This window comes from Ceratotherium simum, chromosome 24 (genome assembly GCF_057802395.1).
Source record: "Ceratotherium simum simum isolate JZ-2026a chromosome 24, ASM5780239v1, whole genome shotgun sequence".
Classification (NCBI taxonomy): Eukaryota; Metazoa; Chordata; class Mammalia; order Perissodactyla; family Rhinocerotidae; genus Ceratotherium; species Ceratotherium simum.
Genome location: NC_141923.1, coordinates 30,455,668 through 30,481,527, shown reverse-complemented (window position 1 = coordinate 30,481,527; position 25,860 = coordinate 30,455,668). Strand labels below are relative to the sequence as shown.

General features: G+C 44.1%; 1 protein-coding gene and 1 pseudogene across 4 annotated transcripts in view; both read left to right on the top strand.

Annotated features, from left to right (window-relative positions):
• The first annotated feature begins 12,932 nt into the window (after positions 1-12,932).
• Positions 12,933-25,860, top strand: part of DCAF4 (DDB1 and CUL4 associated factor 4) — a 31,336-nt gene continuing 18,408 nt past the window's right edge. For 3 of the 4 annotated variants that reach the window (XM_087448283.1, XM_014784372.2, XM_087448281.1), the window contains exon 1: positions 12,933-13,053. The gene's annotated coding sequence lies outside the window, so the exon portion shown is untranslated. Of the gene's footprint in view, positions 13,054-13,083; positions 13,140-25,860 lie in introns of those variants that run through there. The other variant, XM_087448282.1, reaches the window with a different exon arrangement.
• LOC101389271 (CBY1-interacting BAR domain-containing protein 1 pseudogene) lies at positions 14,793-25,859 on the top strand (annotated as a pseudogene).

Genomic DNA, 25,860 nt, shown 5'->3' with positions numbered 1-25,860 from the left:
AAAAATTTTCTCCTCTCTTCATTTATTTATTCATTTAGCTAGTTATATCAGTATGGACTCAATGATTCCTACTTATTCAGTGGGTTAGAATCCATTACTACCATCATATATTCTGATGCTCAAATAGTCCCAGATTTGGCCAGTAGGAGCCCCTTCAAGATGAGTATTCCAGACTCATCTTAGACTTTCTCTGTCCTAACCCAGGGATCAGCCATTTCTAAAAAATTTAAAATTAAAAAAATAAAAATTGGTTCCTTTTATTAAAAAATATTATTTATGAACCAAGATCTGAACACTACGTGTACGAATTGCTATTAAGGTGGTGGTGTTCCTGGGCCCTCTCATTGGCCAGAGGTAGGGAATATATGTACACACACACACACACACACACACACACACACACAAGTACATCTGTATTTGTTTTTCTTTCTATCTGTCTATATTGAAAACCATGATTTCACTTTAGTACCTCAATTCCAATCTAGTTTTCTATCTTTCTATATTTATAGCTCCCTTCTCCAACAGTGAGAACCCTGTCTCCCCTTATTCTCAATATATTTATTTATTGGATCACATTATGAGCTGAACTGTGTCTCCCCAAAATTCATTATGTTTAAAGCCCTAACCCCACCAGTAGCTCAGAATGTGACTCTATTTGGAGATAGGGCCTTCAAGGGCGTGATAAAGTTAAAATGAGGCCATTAGGGTGCGCCCTAATCCAATCTGAATGGGATACTCATGAGAAGAGGAAATTTGGACACACAGAGAAACATCAGGAATGTGGGCACAAAGGAAAGGCTATGTGAGGACAGAGCAAGAGGTCAGCCATCTGCAAGCCAAAGTAAGAGGCCTCAGGAGAAAACAACCCCGCTGACACTTTGATCTTGGACTTCTAGCCTCTAGAACTATGAGAAATAAATTTCTGTTATTTAAAGTTACCTATCTATAGCATTTTGTTATGGCAGCCCTAGGAAACTAATATAGATCAATCCTTACCCTCCCCCCCAACCCACTCCTGCCCCAGTAAGTAACCAGTCTTCTCACACTGACCCTAACATCCTCCCCAGCCCACCCCTCAGCTGAGTAGACATGTTCCTTACCCTACACTGGGCTGACACTGCTGCTACTAACATCACTGACATCCCTCCCCCATGTATATGCCCTCCTCTCCCTACTCAGGCTTGACACCCCATACTGGACCACCACAGCCTCCGCTGCACCACCTCCCCTATGCCAGTGCCCTCCTTGTCCCACTCAGGCTCTGACACTGGGCACCAGGTCACTGACACCCCCATATCATGGATATCTACCTTGCTTAGTCTTACTTAACGACTTTCGGACTAAGTCTCACCTTTATTCTTACAGGGTGTTTTTCACCTTTTCCAGGCCAGCTTTCTCTGGGTATCAATGCCAACCAGAAGAACAGGTGAGGCTACAAGGATGTGCCAATTTGTTACCCATATTGCCTGGACCTGAGTCAGCAGGACAGACCTGCAGAAATCAAAAAGTTCTCAAGCACACAGACCTGGTTTTGGTATTTATACAGTATAAAAACCTCTCCTTCTGTTCCCTCTCCTGACTCCATCCAGGTTCCTACCTGGTACCTCACTCCTGGTGATCTGACAGTCCTAGTTCCCTCCGCTGTCATGTTATTATAATTGGGGGACCTGGACGTTTCCTCCCTCTTATGTCCTAGTGATGACAACTGATGCCAAGGAGATCTGATTCTTTCTTCATTTTCCTTAAACTCCGGGTTCTACTTTTTTTTGGCAGAGGCCTCTTTTCCTTAGATTTTTTTAGTTATATCTACTCATTTCTAAAACATTATTAGACCTTTTATATTTTGACTGCTCATCAGAGTGGGCACAAGGCTGCAGAGATCTGTGTCAAGAACAATCAGACGTGTAAAGAGGAGCAGAGATGAGAGATCATGTAGCACACAAGAGGCAGAGAGAAAATCACCTGGGCGCCTGACATTCCAGTTTTTGGTTCCAGTGCCTCCTCCTTATAGATACCACAACATACCCCACAATCCTTCCACTAAATTCTACTTTGGCTTGTGCTAGCCTGGCTGGGTTTCTGATGCTTTGCGCAAAAAGGTGTGTCTAGGACATTCACTTATCTGCAAATCTCAGTCTATCTAGCTAAAAACATCCTCAGATAAACCAGTGCCCATAAATGCTTTGTGATGGATGGTCTAGCCTACTGTAAGCTAATTCTGAGAAGGGCCTATTTCTGTAGCAATCTCACGTTCATGTAAGTTCAGTATTCTCTGCCAACCAACTGGCTGTACACAATCTCTGTGTTTGTAGAGGCTGGTTTAGTTGAGGGACCAATGGATTTTGTCACAACATATATTCTGTGTAGATTGCACCGCGATGGACCCTGTTCATTCTGAAGATCTCCCCAATGGCTCAGCGAATTCGCAGCCCCTACACTGCATATTTACTGAGCTCCAGAGAGTGGAGGCTTCCACCAGAGAGTGCAGGCTCTGACAAGGAAACCAACCCAGAGCTTGTTCCTTGATAGGGAATTGCTCAAATTGCTACCCCCTTAGGAAGTGTACTTTCAATTGCACTACCATATTACCTTAACTTATTAAAAATTTCAGAAACCTGAAAAACGACTCTAAATCATAAACCCCAAATCCTTTATCTCACCTATTTTTATTCTGCTTGGAATTTATATCCTGACTTCACAAGTCTAAGAATGATTGCCCTGGCTGCCTGCACCGCACGATCTGCTAGGGGCTGGCAGCCCCAGCTGTGCTTTCTCTGCCTCTCACATCTCCCCTGGCAATAAACAGAACTCGATCAGGGCTTCCCTAATGGCTCCTGAAGCACTGGGCAACGCTGCAGCTCATTAATAGTGGCACTATCACCATAGGGCTAGTGGGAAAAAATGTTTATTTGGTTCCAGAAAATGAGCCAACCCCATCATGAGACACTGTCCACAGAGGTGCGGTGAGAAGAAGCCATTTATAGAAAGAGATGCTGATTTTGCTGAAACGTCCACTGTAAGATGAAGAGGTTAAAGCTTTTGCAGCAGAAGCCCACCATGGCTGACACTTAGCCTAGTTTGAAGGAGCTGCCTCTACAGAGGAAAGGTAGGAAATCACAGCCATGCCTCAGAATGGGAAAACAGATGCCTGGGAAACCTCCCTCTGCAATTCTCCTTTACCATCCCAGCTATTTCTACAGGGTCCAGCTAAGCTGCTGGGATTCCCACTATAGGGAAGGTTATAATACAACTTTTGGGGTTCAGTGTCACTGAGTTCTCAAGTGCTCGCTGTAGATCAGGCACTGTTCTAAGTGCTTTGCATGATCCAAGTGCACTTAATCCTCACCTTGAGGCGGATACCCTTAGTATCTCCATTTTTCAGTTGGGGAAACTGAGGCTCAGAGAGGCCAAGTAACATGCCTAAGTCCCAAAGCTAAATTGTGAAGAAATAGGGATTTGAATACAGGCCAACTGGCTCCGTAGCACACAATCTTAACCTACAGGCTGCATGTCAAGTGATGGCTAACAGTCATAAGCAACATTGATAAAGTATCTTCCTTCCAACATACCAAACACCTTCAAATACGTTGTCTCATTTATCCCTGATGTAATACTTTTCTAATGTGGAAAGGTGGAATCACAGCTCCTGAAATTACCTTATTTAATGCGTAACAGAGGACTAGGTAGTCAAATTTGGGACAGAATAAGGCAGAAATTAATCTTGTGAAAGCCCAGAGCTTTCAGTGTGGATTCATCCAGGAGTTGGTGGGGGGCACAATTTGGGGCTGAAGAGGTTCCCTACTTTAGCCTTTTTGGGTTGTCTGATTTTCTACATATGTGAGGCCAGAAAACAGCAGGAAAGCTTAGTCCAGGCCCTTATGTCCTCTCCTGGGATAAGGAAAAACATGCCAAGATTTTTTAAAAGCCTTCTCCGACAGAAGCACACACGAGCTTCTTGATGAGTTCAGTTCTGCTTCAAGTCCTTCTGCAGTTTCCTAAGGCTCACCTGAAACCAAATTCTTCCCCACTCCCTTCTTCATGTCCCCTAAAGGCAATCTTCCTACCAGTGTTAAAGAGGAATTCAAATGCAGAAGAAACCAGCCCAATGCAGCAGGATTTGGAATGCCTCAATTTTTTTTTCCCTGCTCTTATTCTGGGGATTTTTTTTTCTCAATCTACAGCTTCTTATGTCTATAAAGGTGTTGACACTGATAAAGCCAGTCATGGGAAACAATGCACATCTTTTCAATGTTCTTCTATCTCGCTGAGGAAGTGAATGATGCTCTAGGAAGCTACGGCAAAGTACTCTTCCTGCAAGCCCCTTCTCATGCTCCCATCTAGACCATTCCTGGAAGACCCCAGGCTTGCCAATGCTTAGCAGAGGGGGGAAAAGTTTTAAAAATTATTTGAAGGATCCTCCAAATGGAAGCACAATTCTTGGCACCAAGTAGACAAGATAATAAAAGAAGGTGGGAAAAGTAGGCTCCTGCAGTGGCCTGTGTGTCCAAGGGCTCCATTGACTCCTAATGGCTGAGACCCCTCCCTAAGGCAAGGAGTGGAGAAATGCACAGCTGAGGACAAGCCTGATGAAGGAAATACAGTTCTGTATCATAAAGAAGCCAAAAATGGCGTTACTTGAATAAGCTGGCTGCCTGGGAGGTAGAGTCACAACAGCATGACTTCCACTTCCTTTAAAGTAAACTCAAGCTCCTTAAGACCTCAGGCCAGAGGCAGGACAAGAAGGGAATCCATTCTGCACTCAATTCCGGAAAGACAAGCCTGGCTAATATTTTCCTTTTTTAACTGATCAGATTGAGTTTTTGAAAATCATATTGTATAATAATATGTATTGACCTCAAAAAAATGGTTCACAATAATTGTGGAAATAAAAAGAGTCATTTACTCAAAGAGCCCTTTCCTAAAGTAGAATCCAACTCGGATCGTTCAAGAGACTTCAATGAAGGAACTATTAACAAAGGAGTAAGCAGGGTAAAGAGAAACAAGACCGTTGGGCACCCACACACCAGCAACAGCGGGAAGCTAGTGCCACCAGGGGGCTTGAAGGGACAAAGGGAGGAAACAATTTCTGGAGACTGATGAGAGCTGGAGCCTAAGAAGATGCCACTGCCAGAAAATAGATCCCAGAGCAGGGAGGGATTTCTCTCCCCTCCCACCCACCTACCTCCTACTGGTTGAACTCAATCAGAAGGTTCGCACAAGAGGAGCCAACGTAATGCATTTTGTAGATATGAACAGAGCAGGGCAAAGAAGGATGGGGGTGTGGGGCATAAAAAGAGAAGAATCACCAACCCACAGGAGCACCTGTCACTTATCACATTATCTTGTTTTGTTTTTTCATTGCACTTACCAATACCTGATGTTTTATTCTTATTTCTTTGTTCCTCCTCCCCCACCATTAGAATATAAGCTCCTCAAAAGCAAGGATTTTGTCCAAAACTATATCTTCACATAGAGTGTTGAAGCTCAAGAGAAGTCAGGAAGGCATCCTCTTTGGTGGGGGTGGAGAGTATGGCCCAATGCAGGTTCTCAGAACCTGTGTGGGGTTAGGAGGGCATCTACATTGGGGAAGGAGTGGTGGCAGAGACTCCTGCATGTACGGCTACATACAGAGGGATTGACCAAATAAGTAAATAAATCAAAGATAATGGGAAGTTCACTGTTGGAGAAGGGAGATACAAATATAGGAGGAGAGAAAACCTGAATGAGCCCTGTGGTAATGGATTGGAATTGGAAGTATTGGTGTTCTGGGGGATAAGAATGTGCCACTCCAAAATGTATCTCTTTGGCTTGATTATTTTTAAGAACAAAAGACTCAGAAAGAATCTTAACTGCCTAAAAGAATTTAAGACAGAAGGCCTATTTCAGGAAAGAGCTAATACCACAGATAACTATAGTATAATATAAACTAGGTGTGATACACAGGGAGGAACCTAGCAAGGCCCATTTGATCAAAGTCCTCTCCATGTCTCATTGTATCTGCAAAGCATGGCAAACACTTACCAAACATTTGCTTTTCCATCTCCATGTGAATTGCCTTCCTCCCTTTGAAGTCCCAAACCACTACCCCCAACATCCTCCTTTGTCTTTAGCTGAAGATGGTATTTAAGGTGGTGGCTTCAGCCATTTTGGAAAGTTACTCAGTTTTCCTGGGTTTCTCCCATGTATACATGTTATTAAATTTGTTTGATTTTCCCCTGTTATTCTGTCTCATGTCAATTTAATTCTTAGACCAGCCAGAAGAACCTATAAAGGCTGAAGAATATTTCTTCCTCCCCTACAGTGTGAACTCATGGTTTTCAAGACATTAGATAGATAGATAGATAGATAGATAGATAGATAGATAGATAGATAGATAGATGTACAAGTAAATATAGTTATAAATGTGTATATGTGTTTTTGTGTGTGTTGTGTGTGGGAGTATGTGGGTGTATATTCCCAACTGTGACCACTGAGTGGGCCCTGGAACAGGGACACCATGATAGCAATGAGTACACTTAGCACTCAGATCTTGGATTCTAAATCTCCACTAAATGGGACTAGGACTCGTTAGAGAAATGACTCATTCCAGGCCTGGACAGGGAAAGTACAAGATGTACCTGGAGCATCTTTTTCCAGAAAGCAAGAAAATGATCCAAGAATGATGACGACATGTCAAAAGGACATAGAAGTCAGTTTGAAAAGGCTTCTACTAGCCAAACTGGGATTATTTGAGCATCAAAATAAATAATGATAAGAATGGATTTAGCCCATTGAATAACATATGAAACCATGAGTCCATAAATAAACTGAATGTTTCATAAAGAATAGAATATTTGCACAGACTCACAAATGCTAACCAAATTACAAAAAGAAAAAGAGCAATACTGTACTATGGTTATGTAAGATGTTACCATTGGAGAAGTTATATGAAGGGTGCAGGGATCTCTCTGTACTATTTTTGCAACTTCCTGTGAGTCTGAAATTATTTCAAAATTTAAAAAAATTTTAAATAAAAAAAAGAGTAACTTTACTTTGGAGAAGCCTGGTCAACATCACCTTAATCAAGAAGTGAAAGTCAACATCACCTATAATGGGACAAATCAAAATCATGTGCCACATGATAGGATGCAATGAGAAGAATACAGTGTCACTTATGATTTTCCCGTTGAAGATGTAGTCTGAATCTAATAATGAGAAAACATCAGACAAAGCCAAATTGAGGGCCAAAATTAAGGCACCTTCTACAAATTAACTGGCCTGTAATCTTCAAAAGTGTCAAGGTCATGAAAATTAAAGAAAGACTGAAGAACTGTTCTAGATTAGAGGAGACTTAAGAGACACAACTAAATACAACGTGATTCTGAACTGGATCCTTTTGCCATAAGAAAAATTATTGGGATGGGGCTGGCCCCGTGGCTTAGTGGTTAAGTGCGCGCGCTCCGCTGCTGGCGGCCCGGGGTTCGGATCCCGGGTGCGCACCGACGCACCGCTTCTCTGGCCATGCTGAGGCCGAGTCCCACATACTGCAACCAGAAGGATGTGCAGCTGTGACCTACAACTATCTGCTGGGGCTTTGGGGGAAAAAGTAAATAAATAAAATTAAAAAAAAAAAAATTATTGGGATGATGGGTGACATCTGAGTGGGGCTGAGGATTAGATGGGAGTGGTGTATCAATGTTAATTTCCTGACTTTGATGGTTATATTGTGGATGTGTAGGAGAATGCCCTTGTTTTTAGAAAATATAAACTAAAAGTACTCCAGTGTGAACATTCTCTATACTGTAGTTGGAATTTTCTATTAGTTTGTGATTGTCTCAAACAGGAATTTTTATTATTATTTTTAAAAAAATACAACTAAATCTCCAGCACCTAGAACAGGCATTGCATTCTAGGTGTTCAATAAATACTTCTTGAATGAATTAATGAACTATATAAACAACTACAATATGCTTATACATGCTTAGAAATAAAGACATCCAAATACTAACAATGGTTTTTTTTGGAGGAATAGATTCAACATAAGTCATTAGGATTTCTTTTCACTTTGTGTTTTCTGTTTAAGTTTTCTGCTTCAAACATGTATTGTTAATTGTTCAATTGGTCAGGCTGCTAACTAGCTAAGAATAATATTTTCGAGGCACCACAAATCTTGTCCTTGAGTTTGTGGGTTCCAACATTTTATGTTATCAGTTACTTGGACCAGATCCTTGGAAACTGCTTCAGTTTACCCAAGCACATAGAATACCAATTACTACTGGGATATAGAACTTCCTGATGTCTAGAATATTCTTGACCATTACCCAGGGATCCCTCCTATCCAGAATCACTGACTTTGGGTAAGAGAATCAGTCATCAGCAGTTTAGTGAACATGTAATCATACAAAGCAGTTTGGAGAGTTTTGTAGGATATTTAATTCACGTTAGGAAAGGGACTGAAGAATTATTCTGGATCCAGATTGCCAGTGACCAAGACATTCACATCCCTTGGATATTACTGAATAAACATCAACAAATTCTGATTAAAAGGATCTTTTTTCTGGGCTCTGGGTGGACCGTTATCACATAATGGACATGTTAATTTGATTATGTTTCTCTCGTGTTGATTATATTTTGGATCAGTGTCTCCAGGATGGGATTTGACAAGCATCCTCGTTCCTTTAGCAACACATTTACAAGTCACCTCTTAAAATGGACAACTTCTGCAGTTGGTTGCTGTACATAATGCATTGATTTGTTTTTTGTTTTGTTTTGTTTTGTGAGGAAGATCGGCCCTGAGCTAACATCCACGCCAATCCTCCTCTTTTTGCTGAGGAAGACTGGCCTTGCGCTAACATCTGTGCCCATCTTCCTCCACTTTATGTGGGAGGCTGCCACAGCATGGCCTGACAAGTGGTGCATCGGTGCCTGTTGGGGATCAAAACCCGGGCCACCAGCAATAGAGCGTGCCCACTTAACCACTACGCCACAGGGCCAGGCCCTGATTTATTTTAATTAACATTCAAATTTTATATTTGAATAGGTAATATATTCACATCTATTGAAAATTTGAAAGGTACAATGAGGCATATGGTAAAAAGCTCCTTCCCAATCCTGTCTCCTAACCACCCAGGTCCCTTGGCTAGAGCTAACCGATATTATCAGTTTCCTATGAATCATTCCAGGGAGATATACACAAACACACACACACACACTTTTCACCCTATATAATACTTTACATATTGTTCTTCACCTTGTTTTTTGACCAAGAATCTATCTTGGAGGTAATTTTATATCAATATATAAACAGCCTCCTCATTCTTTTTTTTCTTAGTGCATAGTATTCCACTGAATGAATGTACCATCATTTATTTTAACTATACTCCTACTAATGGATATCAAGATGGCTTCCAAACTTTCGCTATTATACAATGCTCCATGTACCTAAGTCATTTTGCACATAAGCAAGTATATTTTTAGGATGAATTCCTTGCAGTGTAATTGCTAGGTCAAAGGTACGTGCTTTTTTTTTTTTTTTTTTTTTTTTTTTGCAGAGGAAGATTCGCCCTGAGCTAACATCCATTGCCAATCTTCCTCTATTTTGTATGTGGGTTGCCACCACAGCATGGCTGACAAGTGGTGTAAGTCCACACCTGGGATCTGAACCTGCAAACCCAAGCTGCCAAAGTGGAGCACCCCAAACTTAACCACTATGCCACAGGCCAGCACCAAAGTGCATTTTTAATTTAGATAAATATTGATTTTTGTTGTTAGCGCCATCAAGTCAATTCTGACTCCTAGCGACCCTGTGTACAGCAGAGCGAACCCCGCCTGGTCTTTTTGTGCCATCCTCTCACCTTCTGGTGCTGTATCAGGCAGTGCTGTGCTGCTATTCACAGGGTTTTCATGGCCAATTTTTTCACAAGTGCGTGGCCAGGTCCTTCCTTCTAGTCTGTTTTAGTCTGGAAGCTCTGCTGAAACCTGTCCACCACGGGTGACCCTGCTGGTATTTGAAATACTGGTGGCATAGCTTTCAGCATCACAGCAACATGCAGCCACCACAGTATGACAGCTGACAGAGGGGTGGTGTGGTTCCCTGATCATGAAACGAACTCAAGCCATGGGGGTGAGAGCGCCGAATCATAATCACTAGACCCCCAAAATTATTGATATACTGCCAAATTGTCTCCCTTAGAGATTATGAGACCCTCACTTAGTATTAACAAACTTCTGGATTTTGCCTATCTGGTTATGAAAAAGGATACGTTAGAAGAGTTTTAAACCACGTTTTCCTTATATTGAGTGAGGTTGCACATCCTTTCAGTTTACTTCCTTTTCTGTGTAGTTGGTATAGACACTGCTCATTTTTCTATTGAGTTTATTTGTAGGAACACTTTATGTATTAGGAAAATTAGCCCTTTTCTGTGATACGAGTTATAGATATTTTATACCAAATTGGAGTACATCTTTAGACTTTCATTATGATAGTTTTTGCCTTGAGAGCACAAACTCTGGAACCAGACTGCCAGGGTTTGAATCCTGGCTCTGCCACTCACCAGCTGTGTGACCTTGAGCAAGATACTTAACCTCTCTGTGACAATTTATCAGTGAAGTGGTGATTTTACTAGTACTTATCTCACAAGGTTGTTGTAACTAGAAGAATGAATATATGGAAAGCGCTTAGAAAATATGTGGCATGTGACAAGGACTATAAAAGTATTGTTTATGGGCCGGCCCCGTGGCTTAGCGGTTAAGTACGTGCGCTCCGCTGCTGGCGGTCCAGGTTCGGATCCCGGGCGCGCACTGACGCACCGCTTCTCCGGCCATGCTGAGGCTGCGTCCCACATACAGCAACTAGAAGGATGTGCAGCTATGACATACAACTATCTACTGTGGCTTTGGGGGGGAAAAAAATAAATAAAATCTTTAAAAAAAAATAAAAGTATTGTTTATTTTTCTTATAGTCAAATTTAACATTGATTCACTTTAGATGCCATTTCAAAAAAAAACTTATTTGCCTTGGCTTCCAATTCTGGAGATGAAATGGAAAAAGGGATTCTTTTTACTTTTGATGGTAAAATGCACCATTTAGATACCAAGCCACCCTCATAATAGATGGTGCTCAAGCGATGGAAATGTAGATCAAGCAGCGAGGTGCTTTATAGCCATGGCATCTACTCCTCACAACCTTATTATCCTTATTTTACCTTTGAGGAAACTGAGGTTCCGAGATGCCAAATGACTTCAGGCCAAGCTTCCTTTGTGCATTGACTTGCAAATGCTCTTTAATCTTTTTTCTTGGTGTGCCTGTTGCAGGTCCCCAAGGCATATCCGGTGCCTACCCCACTGTTCCCTCAGTGGATATTCAATAGAGCCCGCTGGCTAGCTGTTTGCCATTCATTCACTCCGCTAGCCCCAAGCCAAGTCCTGACTTCCTCTAGTGACCACCCCAGGCCCACATCTTCAGTTTAGAATCCAGTTTGACTCCTCCCCCAGAGTTCATGTCACAGATTTTCCCTCCTCTGAAACTTGTCTCCCATCTACCCTTCCCTTCCATCCCAGCTGCCAACACTGTGGTTCAGCTCTGACCACCTTTCATAGGGACTGTTGCTGCAATAAGCCCCTGACAAGTGTCCCAGCCGCCTCCCACAATCTCTCCTCTCCAGTCTCTTCTACTGTGCTGCCCAGGGCATTTCCCCAACTCCCAAAGCCTGCTCCTTTCCCTGACATCTGACCCAACCTACCTTTCTGGGTTTGCTTCCAAGACTCCCTCCCATCCAGCCAAAATGAATACCTCACTATTCCTTGAACAGGCTTTTTTGTTCAAGGTTGTTTGTTCTGCTTAGAATTTCTGTCTCCGCTCAAGCTTCATGAAGCCGTCATTTATTCTAACTATACTCAGTGCCCCCATTGCCTTCACCACCTCTCCCCACTCCACACCCTGTATTTGACTGTAAATTACTTGAGAGCTGAAATCCCACCTCTTTTGTTATTGACTGAAATGCTTTCACACATGGGTACAATTGATAAAGCCCACAACCTATTTTCTAATGGGTCCAGCCACACAGGGGCCCAGGGTTAACAGGGCACATGGTGCTCCAGGCCTGCTAGTGGCAACAACCAAGCCTGGCCTATTTGAACCCTACTCTCCTGGAAAAACTGTCACTTCTGGCCAAGTGGCCATCACAGGCCTCCATTTTCCTTTTCAAAGATCTGATGGCTGTCAGCTGATACCTGGAACAGGCACAGCACACAGAGAACATTCTGGAAATATTGGTTGTATGAACAAACTTTGCGCTGGAAAGAACATCAGCACGTTAGATCAACTTCCCTGTTTTAACAAAACATCAAGGCACACCATGGGAAGAGACTGGCTCTAGGTCACACAGCAAGTAGGCAACAGAACTAAACCTAGAACCGAGGCCTCCCTGTCTGCAGTTCAGGGCACGCTCCTCTGCACCCTGGAGCCAACAGACCTAGGGTCAGCAGCCTCAGCCACCTGAGGTCACTGCCGAAGACGTCACCACCTGTTCACTACCTGTTTCTTTTGCTCTCCCTCATCTGAGATCCTCCTTCACCCTTCCCACAACACAATCCTTCCTCCTCCCCAAGTCTCAGTTTTGAAGGTAACGGACCCCAGTGGCGAGAGGACTTCTCCGGGCTGGATGACTCGACTGCGGGCAAAGAAGCTGCTTGGTGCTGGGTACGATACCCACCGCTTGGGGACCGGCCCCCTCGGAGCTCCTGGCATAGGGCCACAGCCTCCGGCCCCGCCCCAAACGCGCCCGGCCCAGACACGCCTGCCGACATGCCGCCTCTTTGCGAGGCCTGGGCGGAGCCGAGCCCCCAGTCCCCGCCCTCCCCGTAAGATCCACCCTATTGATGTAGACAGACAGAAGCTGCGTCCAATGAGAAGGAAGGGGAGGCCGCGATGGCCCTATCCGCTGCGACAACATAAGAACGGACGCAACTAACTGGCGGACGCTCTAGCTTGGTCTTTCCGGGTCTTTCCACGCTTCGCCCGTACTCCTGCCGAGCCGGAGCCGGAGGGAGAGCAGGAGGGGTTGCTCTCGTCAAGTGAGTCTGTGCCGGTTGCCGTGGCGGTTGGGGTGACGGTTGGCGTCGGTCCGGGAGCCGCTGCTGCTCCCCGCTCAGAGCCCGAGGTGGGATAGGGGCGGGGAGGAGCCCAGCACGTGGAACGCCGGCGTGACCGTGGCGTGGGCGGGGGGCTGGGCCGGCGAGCTCCGGGCTAGCGGGTGGCGTGGGCGCTTGGAGCTGGTGTGTCCTGTCGCGTCGGACCTGCAGCCGTAAACACGGGGGGTGGGGAACCCCGAGTGTCGCGGCTCAGTGTCTGACCCGAAGGAGCGTTTTCCTAAGCCCTGATGCTGAAGGTGCCACCCCGCACCTGCCGGTGGCTGGACTGCGGGCCCGCGGTGGCGGTTTACCTGCGAGCTCAGGGTGTGGGAGACTTTTTCGGACAGGTCAGCAGAACAGCTAACGCACAGCGAGCGCTCACCGCGTGCCAGGCACTGTGCTGACTGCTCTCCAAGCATTAACCAAGTTTTTCGCACACCAGCCTGGGAGGTAGGTAGGAGTCCCTTTGTCAGGTGCGGAAAGAGTCCTGATGAACTTGTCACCTGCCCAGGGTAACTCACGGACTAGTCAGTGGGGGAGCCCCGGTTGAACCCCATCTTTCCGAGTTAACCTACCCCCCGAGTCGTGTGTTAGCGAGAAGCCCACCTTTCCACTCCAGTGCTTGCCGGGGCCTGGAAGCCTCGTCGTCCCCTCGCTGACCTCGGAAACCGTGATAGCCCCTTCCCAGTGGTGGGACATTGTCTTGTGAATCAAACAGCAAGAAGGAAAGAAGACAGCGTCCTGGAGGAACCAAACCAAATTCCAAAGCCCCAAACTCGAGTTTTAAGTAACAGTGAAGCTTGTACTTGAGGTGGTGTCCTGGGGTAACCAAGCCCAGGGCCCAGACCAGCAGGGGTGGAGTCCTTTGTCCACCACCCATTGTGTCTTCTGGGCACGATACTTAGCCCGCTGAGCCTCAGTTTCGTCGTCTGTAGAGTTAAAAAATACCAACTCACCGGGGGCATGGCGCGCTCCTCGTAGAGGCCATTTTGTATTCGGCTTTACAAACCCGTGGCCTTGGCATTTCCACATCACGGTCCTGTCGTCTCTGTAATCTTAATTCCCCCGTTGTTGGATATTTTAGGATGGTTCTCACTTTTAACTGTTCAAGTACTGCTGTAGTAAATCTTTTTTGTTTTTGAGATATAATTCACATGCCATAAAATTCACCATTTTATTTATTTATTTTTTTTTTATTTTTTTTTTTTTTTAAAGATTTTATTTATTTTATTTTTTCCCCCCAAAGCCCCAGCAGATAGTTGTATGTCATAGCTGCATATCCTTCTAGTTGCGGCATGTGGGACTCGGCCTCAGGATGGACGGAGAAGTGGCGCCTCGATGCGCACCCGGGATCCGAACCCGGGCCGCCAGCATTGCAGCGCGCGCACTTAACCACCAAGCCACAGGGCCGGCCCAAAATTCACCATTTTAAAGTGTACAATTGGGTAGGTTTTCTGGTCTATCCGCGGAGTTGTGCGGCCATCATCATAATCTTATTCCAGAACATTTTCATCACCCCAAAAAGAAACCCTGCGGCCCAGGCGCCTCGGAGGCGTTGTGGGCTCCGGCCGAGGGCCCCGGCCGTGTGCTGGGAAGGGGGTTGAGGCCCAGCTGCCCGGGCCTGCGTCCCTGGGCTGGGGCGACGACGGCCCTGTGCAGGCTCCCACCACCCTCCGGGCTGAAGTCGGGCGCCGCCCCGCCGCGTGAGCCCGGGGCCCAGGCCGGCCTTCTCCGGGCCTGCACCATCCCGTCGGATTTTGCGGCCAGGCCCGGGATGGCGTCTTGGGGGAGGCGAAGGGCTGGTTATCGCGGACACTGGGACGCTCCAGCATTGCGGGGACCTGTGCCCAGTGTTTGCCGCCTGTGCGGGCAACTGCCAGACTGGGAGGCAAAGCCGACCTCCGGTGAAGGAAATCCACGAGTAGGCCTCTACAGAGACCCCGGATTTGAAGCAGGGCCTGAAAAACTGTTCAGGAGTTTGCCCAACTGCGAGATTATCGACAGGCAGAGGTCGAAAGACTTGCAGCCAAAGGAGTGGAACCTTTGAAAGCTGCCGGAACCGTTGTAAAAATGAAATGGAAGACCTCAGCAACGTTCACAGCACGACATGGAGAAGCTGAGCGGTTGTCTGAGTTGGAAAGGACAAGTCAGCAAAGCCATCTGATGGTCATGTATTTTACCGGCAGAACCCGGTTACAGAGAGCTGCCCCAACAGCTCTCCGCTGGAAGAAACTATTGGCAGTTTTCAGAAGCAGAAAATAAAGGATATTAAGACTATATTTTCAGAATTTATCACTATTGAAATGCTGTTTCACAGCAAAGCTTTAGAGGTAAACACTGCTACCTACCAAAATATACAAAAGATTGATGAGGAAGACAATTCAGAGGTTTTCAGAAGCTCTAGGTACCCACAAGATTATCCGTCTCAGTTAGATATTGTAAGAGCAAATTCAAAGTTGCCTTTTCAGAGATGCCATTAGCTAAGTGTGTATCTGCAGTAGGGCAGGTGTCCGCCTGTTGACTAAGAAAGGATCAACAGGCAGAAGCTGAAGAGTTAGATGTTACAGAAGAAAATTAGCTTTTCTAAGTACACTTTGCGTTTCCGTTTTCTCTTAAAATAACTCAGAATCCAAGATTACTAAATTATAAAACTTTATAGTGGCTTGCTATGTTAAACCTCAAAATCAACTGCTGAAAATAAGGAAAAAATTAAAGGAAGTTGATGCTGACTCAAAATGAAGGTTTTAAAAAATATTACACACCCAGTCATTTCAACCTCCTACCTAGTGATCTGTGATTTTTTTTAATAAGTCCCCCCGCTTTTTGTAAACATTAGGAATTTCAAAGTATTTCATTTAATGCACTGTATCTGGTTGGGAGTCCTGTAGTAAGTAGACAACAAGAACTAAAAGATCTACCAATTCCACTTAGCTTCTTTTAGATTGACTCCAGACAAGGATCCAATCTAGTCGTTCTGATTAAATACAGATTCTATTCCATGAAGCTTTAAGTAAAGAGACAAATTTTTTTTAACTTTTAATGAAACATGCAGTTTGATCATTTGATCGGTAAATGTGGCTTTCAACAAGTGTGTAATCAAACAGAATAAAACGCATGACACCAATATATCAGTGTTTTACAAATGCATAAAGCATAAGTTTTGGTTTAAATGACAGTCACATTCAACCTGATTCTGGGTTTGTTTGTTTTTTGTGAGGAAGATCGGCCCTGAGCTAACATCTGCCAATCCTCCTCTTTTTTCTGCTCGGGAAGACTGGCCCTGGGCTAACATCCATGCCCATCTTCCTCCACTTTATATGGGACACCACCACAGCATGGCTTGACAAGCGGTGTGTTGGTGCGCGCCCAGGATCCGAACCAGCAAACCCCGGGCTGCCACAGTGGAATGCGCACACTTAACTTCTTGTGCCACCAGGGCTGCCCCTGATTCTGGTTTTAAAACAAATAAAACTGCTGCATACTAAAGTATTATATATAGTACTACAGCTTTTGGAAACCTTATAATTTGGTGGAATGTTGCCTAAGAAAACATGCACAAGTACACATGGAACATCATAAATCATTTAAAATTCCATAAAAATTTTACCAAGCTACCACCTAGTTAATAAAAGGGTATAACAGTAACTCTTATTCCTGAAAATATAAAACAAATCAGAGCCTTTATCAACTCATTTGGGATAACTGGAAAAAGCAATTATTCATAACAGAAAAATAGCCTTTCAAGCTTTTTAAAAAGGACCATTGTACCAGTTAGTCACTCCCCATTCTCTCCCTCCCAGCCTTGGAAACATGTCTCCCTATCTGTTTCTCTCTCTCTTTCCCTCTCTCTGTCAATTTACCTGTTCTGGAGATTGGAGATTTCATATGCATTGAATCATACCATATGTGCCCTTTTGTGTCCACCTTCTTTCACTTAGCAGAATGTTTTCAAGGGTTGTCCACGTTGCCGCAGGCATCAGTACTTCCTTCTTTTTGATGGCTGAATAATGTTCTGTTGTTGGGATGTGCCACATTTTGTTTATCCATTCATCAGTTGATGGAAGTTTGAGTTGTTTCCACTCTTGGGCAGTTATGAATAATGCTGCTGTGAACGTTACTGTCCAAATTTTTGTGTGAAAATGAAAACAGATGTTTTCATTTCTGCTGGGTTTCGCTGGGTCATATGGTAGTTCTGCGTCAATCCTTTTGAGGAACTGCCAAACTGTTTTCCAAAGTAGCTGCAGCATTTTATGTTTCCAACAGCAGTGAGTGTGGGTTCCAATTTCTCTACATCCTCACCTCACAGTACTTACCTGTTTTTTTATTATAGCCGTCCTAGCAGGTATGAAGTGGTATCTTGTGGTCTTAATTTATCTACTTAGTGATTAGTGATGTTGAGCATCTTTTCATGTTCCAAGTGGCCATTTGTGTATCTTTGAAGAAATATCTTTAAATTTTTTGCTTATTTTTTAATTGGTTTATTTTTCTTCTTGAGTTGTGTATATATTCTGGATACTAGATCAAATTATCAAATACATGATTTAAAAATATTTTCTCCCTTTCTGTGGGTTGTCTTGTCACTTTCCTGATAGTGTCTTCTGATGCACAAAAATTTTTAATTTTGATGAAGTCCCATTTATGTATTTTTTTCTGGTGCTTCAGGTGTCATATCTAAGAAACCATTGCTAATCCAAGATCATGATGATTTACACCTTTGTTTTCTTCTAAGAGTTTTATAGTTTTAGATCTTGGATCTGTTTGAGTTAATTTAGTGTATGATGTGAAGTAGGGATCCAAATTTGTTGTTTTGCAGGTACATATCCAGTTGTCATAGCAGTTGAAAAAATGATTATTTCCTCCACTCAATGGTCTTGGCGCCTTTATCAAAAATCACTTGGCCAGGGCCGGCCCCGTGGCTTAACGGTTAAGTGCTCACGCTCCGCTGCTGGCAGCCCGGGTTCGGATCCCGAACGTGCACCGACACACCGCTTCTCTGGCCATGCTGAGGCCGTGTTGCCACATACAGCAACTAGAAGGATGTGCAACTATGACATACAACTATCTACTGGGGCTTTGGGGGGAAAATAAATGAATAAAAAAAATAAAAAATCAATTGGCCATACCAATCTGGTGCCATACTGGTTAAGTCTGCGCACTCTGCTTTGGTGGCCCAGGGTTCACAGGTTCGGATCCCAGGTGCGGACCTATGCACCGCTTATTAAGCCCTGCTGTTGCGGCATCCCATGTACAAAATAGAGGGAGATGGGCACAGATGTTAGCTCAGGGCCAATCTTTCTCAGCAAAAGGGGAAGATTGGCAACGGATGTTAGCGCGTGGCCAGTCTTCCTCACCAAAAAAAAAAAAAAAAAATCAGCTGGCCATAGATATATTGGTTTATTTCTCGACTCTCAGTTCTACTGCATTGATCTATGTTTTTATTCTTGTGCCAGTACCACAGTTTTGATTACTGTAGCTTTGAAATTGGGAAGTATGAGTCTTCCAACTTTGCTCTTTTTCAAGATTGTTTTGGCTAGTCTGGGTCCCCTGCATTTCCATATGAATTTCAGGATCAGCTTGTCCATTTCTGCAAAAGAAGGGAGTTGTAGTTTTGATAGGGATAGCACTAAATCTGATCAATTTGGAGGCCATCGTAAGTCTTCCAATCCATGACATAGATGTCTTTCCATTTATTTAGGTCCTCTTTAATTTCAACAGTGTTTTCAACAGTTTTCAGTGTACAAGTTGTGTACTTGTTTTGTTAAATGTATTCCTCAGTACTTTATTCTTTTTGATGCTCTTGTAAATGCAATTGTTTTCTTTAATTTCATTGTCAGATTGTTCCTTGCTAGTGTATAGAAATATAATGATTTTTATATATTAATCTTGTGTCCTGCGACCTTGATTAACTCATTTATTAGCTCTTTTTTTATGGATTCTTTAGGATTTTCTATATATAAGATCAGGTCATCTGCAAATAGCAATAGTCTTACTTCTTTATTTCCTGTTTGGATATCTTTTCTTTCTTTTTCTTGCCTAATTGCCCCTGGCTAGAACTTCCAGTACACTGTTGAATAGAAGTTGTGAGAACAGACATCCTTGTCTTTTTTTTTTTTTTTTTTTTGGTGAGGAAGATCAGCCCTGAGCTAACATCCATGCTAATCCTCTTTTTGCTGAGGAAGACCGGCTCTGAGCTAACATCTATTGTCAATCCTCCTCCTTTTTTTTCCCCAAAGCCCCAGGAGATAGTTGTGTGTCATAGTTGCACATCCTTCTAGTTGCTGTACGTGGGACGTGGCCTCAGCATGGCCGGAGAAGTGGAGTGCGTGCACTTAACTGCTAAGCCGCGGGGCCAGCCCCAGACATCCTTGTCTTGTTCCTGATCTTAGGGGAAAAACTTGTGGTCTTTCATCACTAGGTATAATGTTAGCTGTGGGGTTTTTGTAGATGCTGTTTATCAAGTTGAGGAAGTTACCTTCTCTTCCTAGTTTTTATTATGAAAAGGATATTGGATTTCATCCAGTTCTTCTGCATCTATCAAGATAATTATGTGGAGTTTTTTTTTCCCATTCTATTAATGTGGTGTATTATGTCAATTGATTTTTGTTGTTGAACCAACCTTATATTCCTAGGGTAAATCCTGCTTTCTCATAGTGTACAATCCTTTTTATATGCTTTTGGATTTGGCTTGCTAGCATTTGTTGAGGATTTGAGTGTCTACGTTCATAAAGTATATTGATCTATTGTTTTCTTGTGATGTCTTTGTCTGGTTTTGGTAACGGTAATACTGGCCTCATAAAGTGAGTTGGAAAGTTGTAGTAAATATCTTGCATAAGATTTTTAAGGTCTTTTGAGTTATTAAGACTGATTCCCAGAAAGCATGTACGTTTATAAGTTACTTGATAAGTATTGCACAGTTATTTTCCAAAAAGTCAAAGCATGTTTGTTTATTTATTGTTAGAGATTAACATTACATCTTTCCAGAATAATGGTCTCTGAGAAATTATTATTCTTTACTCCTTCAGGTACTTAAAAGATTCTCTGAAAGGCAAAGCTGAGCTCAGCCTTCCACAACACAGCCTTCCCATCTTATTTAATGTCTGTGCCTGGCAGAACAGCTCCAAACACGTCCCACGTACAGCAACTAGAAGGATGTGCAACTATGACACACAACTATCTCCTGGGGCTTTGGGGAAAAAAAAGGAGGAGGATTGACAATAGATGTTAGCCAACAACAGCCTTCCCATCTTATTTAATGTCTGTGCCTGGCAGAACAGCTCCAAAGGAGCTAAGATTTAGCATGTCGCCCAGCAAATTGTTATTTAGCACTTCCTATCTAGAACAGGGTTTCTCAACCTCAGCACTATTTTGGGCTGGATAATTTGTTGTAGGGGACTGTCCTGTGCATTGTAGGATAGTTAGCAGCATCTGTAGCTTCTACCCACTAGATACCAGTAGATCTCACCACTCCTTCCCCAAGTTGTGACAAACAAAAATGTCTCCAGATACTGTCAGATGTGCCCTGGTGGTAAAACTGCCTTCGGTTAAAAAGGACTGATCTAAAAACTGGTATGTGCCTGATTTCATATTACTGTCCAATAAAATAGCCTCTTAATTTTTTTTTTTTTTTTTTAAAGATTTTATTTATTCATTTTTTTCCCCCCAAAGCCCCAGCAGACAGTTGTATGTCACAGGTTCACATCCTTCTAGTTGCTGTACATGGGACTCGGCCTCGCGCTGGACGGAGAAGTGGTGCCTTGGGGCGCGCCCGGGATCCGAACCCAGGCCGCCAGCATCAGAGCGCGCGCACTTAACCGCTAAGCCACAGAGCCGGCCCTAGCCTCTTAATTTTTAATTCGAATCTTCACTATATATTTGGCTTTGGATCCACAGTTGTCTCAATGTGTGTCACCACATGCTGACGGCTTTCAAATCTATATCTTTAGCCTTGTTTCCTCTCTCAATTTCCAGACCCTTATTTACAACTGTCTGCCTGGGTGTTCTGCAAACATCTCAAGATCTGTTTGTTCAAAATCTGACTTATTCTCTTCTTCTTCCTTTATTCTTGATCTCCCAGGTCAGGGCGCTACCAGTTATTCACTCACCAGTTCTCAGCTCCTCTCTCTCCACGTCTCTCATGAAACGCACCTCTTAAATCTAAATTCAAACTCCTCTATCCCAAGTACCATTTCCATAGTTGGTGGGTTCATCTCACCTGGGTTGCTGCAGGAGTCCTTAAATTCCAACTTATTCCCTCCACTGCTGCCTTTAAAGTGCCCTTTCCAAAATGCAAGTCTAATCATATCACTCCCCAAGCACCTGGAGCCCTCAAGATCTGGCCCTGCTGCCTCTCCTCCTCATCCCTCAGCCGTTTCTACCTTAGGCTCTGGCCATACCAAACTGCTCGCAGGCCCCTCGCCCCACCACCTTGCCATTCGTTCTTCAGGCTGCAATTTAAACTTGGTCCCCGCTCTGGCCCTTCCACTCAGAGCAGTCACTCCCTTCTCTCCCACTACACCTGGAAGGACCTGGGTCTTCGCCCTCACGAGGCACTGCAGGAATTGGTTCACTCCCTGCCGAACAGCGAGTGCCTTGAGAACAGGGACCACAGCTTATTTATCTCTGCCCACTCCCCAGTACCTGGCATGAAGTGGGCCCTCTGTAAATGTGTGTTGAATATCAAATGGAAATAACCCAGAGCAGAAGGAAGCTAGCTGGGATTTAAAGTAACTGCGAGGGGGGCCGGCCCCGTGGCATAGCTGTTAAGTGCGCGCGCTCCGCTGCTCGCGGCCCAGGTTCGGATCCCGGGCGCGCACCGATGCACCGCTTGTCAGGCCATGCTGTGGCAGCGTCCCATATAAAGTGGAGGAAGATGGGCGCGGACGTTAGCTCAGGGCCAGTCTTCCTCAGCAAAAAGAGGGGGAGTGGCACGGATGTTAGCTCAGGGCTGATCTTCCTCACAAAAAACAAAGTAACTGCGAGGTTTTTTTGTTTTGTTTTTTGCTTAGAGCCAACCAGGTCATGGGTGCTAGGAATAGGAAAAAGGACCAGGCAGGATTTTTGCCGTAAAGAATTTGCGTGACGTCTGATACGAGATGGGAGTACAAACAAAGTTCAATAAGTAAAGTGGATATTGAGAGTGAACGACGTTTGCGTTTGGGGAAGACATGCTCCCCACCCCTGAAAGAAGCTTCTTGAAAGTACAAAAAGATACCATTTCATCCTATTCTTAATCCTTGCTGTGTTTGGTCAACTTCTATTTATTGTGACTTTTTTAAATGACTGTGGCTTGATCTCGCTTATTAAATGAGTTGATGTCGTCAGTCTCCCGTATCCTCTTGCAGTGCCTGAAGCTGTGCTTATGTGAGTTGGATCTTTAGACATAGTCCCCCTGGTCAGAATCGACACTCACCAGTTACTTCATTATTGACGGTGTCCTGCTTGTGCGGCCCCCTCTTGAGGATGATGGTGCAGGCGAGCCACGGTCCTGCCTCTTGATGGGTGATCTGAAGCCTTTGACTCACTACTGCGTGTCCTTCACTGTATTCAGGCATTATTTCGTAATTAAAGCAAACTGGAATCATATGTACAGAATGTGCAATCTAAAGAAATGTTTATCTTTTTATAGAGTTAGTAATAATAATCTTTTATGTCAGTATGGCTTATTTTTCTTACTAGTTTTCTTAACATTGGCCATACTATTTCCCTTCCTATGCACTGTGCCTTTTAGCTTGTAACTTAACTAGTTAATGAATACAAATTTACTCTTAAATAAAGATTAAGATAATTGATCCATAGAGAAATCCATGCATGTGGTATTCAGGAGCCATTAAAGTGGTTGGCTAAGGGGCCGGCCCAGTAGTGCAAGCAGTTAAGCGCGCGTGCTCCACTGCGGCGGCCCGGGGTTCGCCGGCCCGGATCCCCGGCGCGCACCAACGCGCTGCTTGTCAGGCCATGCTGTGGTGGCGTCCCATATGAAGTGGAGAAGGATGGGCATGGGTGTTAGCCCAGGGCCAGTCTAGCTCAGCAAAAAGAGGAGGATTGGCAGATGTTAGCTCAAGGCCAATCTTCCTCACACACACAAAAAAAAGAGTGGTTGCCTAGGAAAATGAATAAAATTATTATAGTACTGGACAGGGGTGGGGGCAGTGGTATTATTCACAGAGGAGGTAAATATAGGTAGGTAAAAGCAAGTTGGAAACTAGGGAGAGATTATGAATTTTTCAACCTGTTGAGTTGCTGAGTCTGTGGAAATAGAAGGCACTGGTATGAGAACTTGATGCTCAGGAGGGCTGCTAGGGGTTGGAGTAAACCCGTGTTGGCAGATGAGATGGTATTATGTATGAAAGAAGAGGATCTAGGATGGAACAGTGGAAAACACACACTTACAGGGTGGGTGACCCAAGAAAAACTAGAAAAAGATGGATTTGACAAGTAAGAAGAGAACCAAGGGAAAGATATTCCAGAAGCCAGCAGAAGAGTGAAGCTTCATGGTGTCATATGTTGCAGGAACAAGGGCTGAAAAGAGACCACTAACTTTGGCAAGTAGGTGACCATTAGTTAATACTTCAGCAAGAGCATTTTAGCAGAAAGGTTAAGATGGAGGAGGCCTGACTGCAGTGGATTGAGGAATGATTGGGAAACAAAGAAGTGGAATGTGTGCGTATAGACCACACTTCCAGAGTGTTCCTGTTCCTTTTGGATTAGAGATGGAACACATAGAAGTGAAAAACCTGAGCATGTTTATAAGGTGAGATAAGGGGAGGGGGAGATTGATGAAACGTGTATGGAAACAGATGTCTACAGAGTGTGAGAAGGAATGAGGTCAACAGCCAGGTGGGATGGGTTTGCCAGGAAAAGGTGCAGGGACACCTGTTTCTCCAAGAGGGAAGACAATAAGAATTAGTCAAGGCAGATATTCATGGAGGGTTTGGGAGAGAAATTGGGGTGTTCGTGTCTGGTAACATCTCTCTGTGAGGTGAGGAGCTCTCTACTAAAGGTGACTGGAAGGAAGTGGGAAGGGATATTAGGAGAGTGTAAACACCCTGGATTGTCGGAGTGAATCAGACTAGGAATAAATAAAATTAGGTCAATTTATAATGTCCCAGCAGAGGATGAAAATGAGACATTTATGGTGGCTCCAAGTCTGCATGGCTGTATAATTTGCCTCAGTAGTGCTTATTAATTCTGGCACGGGACTAGAGAGCGGCTGGTTAAACTAATCTGGGCTGTGGAATGGCCCAGTGAGGGAGGCAGACTGACTCTGAAGCAAGCAAATCGAAGACTTCTTTACAGAATTAGTGAAATGTTTGGTTAAGTACTATACTCACTAAATTTCTCTTCCTTTTCTTTGTATCGAATTAGCCCCAACTCACAATCATAGGTTGACACGGAAGTGATTGAATAAATGCTGAATTCTGGAATGTAGGTCCAGACTTCTGGTGCTCTGTTTGTTGCTAACAGACATTCTCCACTCAAAAGTAGGAGTTGGAAAATAAAAGCAAATAGATTTCTAATCTATTCTTTGGTTGCATTTAGCCCTAGAAATTTTTTTTCTAACTTGGTTATGGCATTTGAATATGGTTTTAAAATATATTCGGTAAGATGTCAGCATTGTCTCCAGTGAGTGGGAAAAATTCACCAGGTGTTGGGAATGCATGAAACTCGCAGCAACTGGTCCCTGTACCACAGTTGAGTCTTTTTAAGAACTAATGTGATTCCCAATGTTAAAACTTGTAATGTTTGATGATTAGGTGATAGATTCAGGCAATATAAGATAAAACTTGAAAAAGCCGCTCAAGGGCCGGCCCCGTGGCTTAGCGGTTAAGTGCGCGTGCTCCGCTGCTGGCGGCCTGGGTTCGGATCATGGGCGTGCACCGACACCGCTTCTGCAGCCATGCTGAGGCCGCGTCCCACATACAGCAACTAGAAGGATGTGCAGCTATGACATACAACTATCTACTGGGGCTTTGGGGGAAAAATAAATAAATAAAATGACAAACTATGTAGGAGAAAATGTTCACTATCAGCTATTCTAGAAAATGTTCACTATCAGCTATTCTCTATGAATAAGAAGATGGGGGGTGGGGTCGGCCCCATGGCGTAGTGGTTAAGTGCACATGCTCTGCTGCTGGTGGCCCGGGTTCGGATCCCAGGCTCGCACTGATGCACCGCTTGTCAGGCCATGCCGTGGCGGTGTCCCAGATAAAGTGGAGGAAGATAGGCATGGATGTTAGCCTAGGGCCAGTCTTCCTCAGCAAAAAGAGGAGGATTGGCATGGATGTCAGCTCAGGGCTGATCTTCCTCACAAAAAAACAAAAGAAGGTGTGTGGATTGAAGGAAAAATTATTATGTGCTCTGGTGTTATCTGGTAAGGAAGAAAGAGAAGGAAGAATAACATAAGAGAGTTCTCATGCCAGGCTCAAACTGTCACCCTAAAGTAATTGTGAGAGTCTGTCAGCACCTTACACAGTGACCCAGGGAATGGAGGTTGGCAGGTTTTGGGGCCAGGTCTCAACTGTGAGGTAAGAGAACTGCAGCCAGAGAGGTGGCTACAGAAGTGTTGGATTTTATCGGCATCTCCTTCACCTGGAGGCAGCCCTCTTTGCAGAGGAGGCTTAGTGTGGTGGCTTTGATGATAACCCAGGTTGGGCCATCCGTATGCCTTGCTCTGAGCATGAAGGAACTATCAAGAAGCAAACAGAAGAGAAAAGCACGTGCACGCATGTTTGTATGTGATTTTCTTTTTTTCTC